The sequence below is a fragment of the Penaeus monodon genome, chromosome 21 (genome assembly GCF_015228065.2).
Source record: "Penaeus monodon isolate SGIC_2016 chromosome 21, NSTDA_Pmon_1, whole genome shotgun sequence".
Taxonomy (NCBI): domain Eukaryota; kingdom Metazoa; phylum Arthropoda; class Malacostraca; order Decapoda; family Penaeidae; genus Penaeus; species Penaeus monodon.
Window position 1 is genome coordinate 3,168,297 of NC_051406.1, and position 219 is coordinate 3,168,515.

Below are 219 nucleotides of genomic sequence, written 5' to 3' on the forward strand. Positions count from 1 at the left end.
CTACCTTGCTCCCAAAGACCCCTCTCTCTCACACACACGTCCTATGTTATACGTCCAGCTTCATACGTGCAATTAGACACAAAGAACACTTAGAAGACTTACATAAGTATATAAAGAAAATATAATATATATGGACAGTGAAGAAAGCCGGTTTATGTGCGCAGGAGCCGCCGAGGGAAACGTACCTCCTCTCGTGTCGCACTTCCAACGAAAACCTGA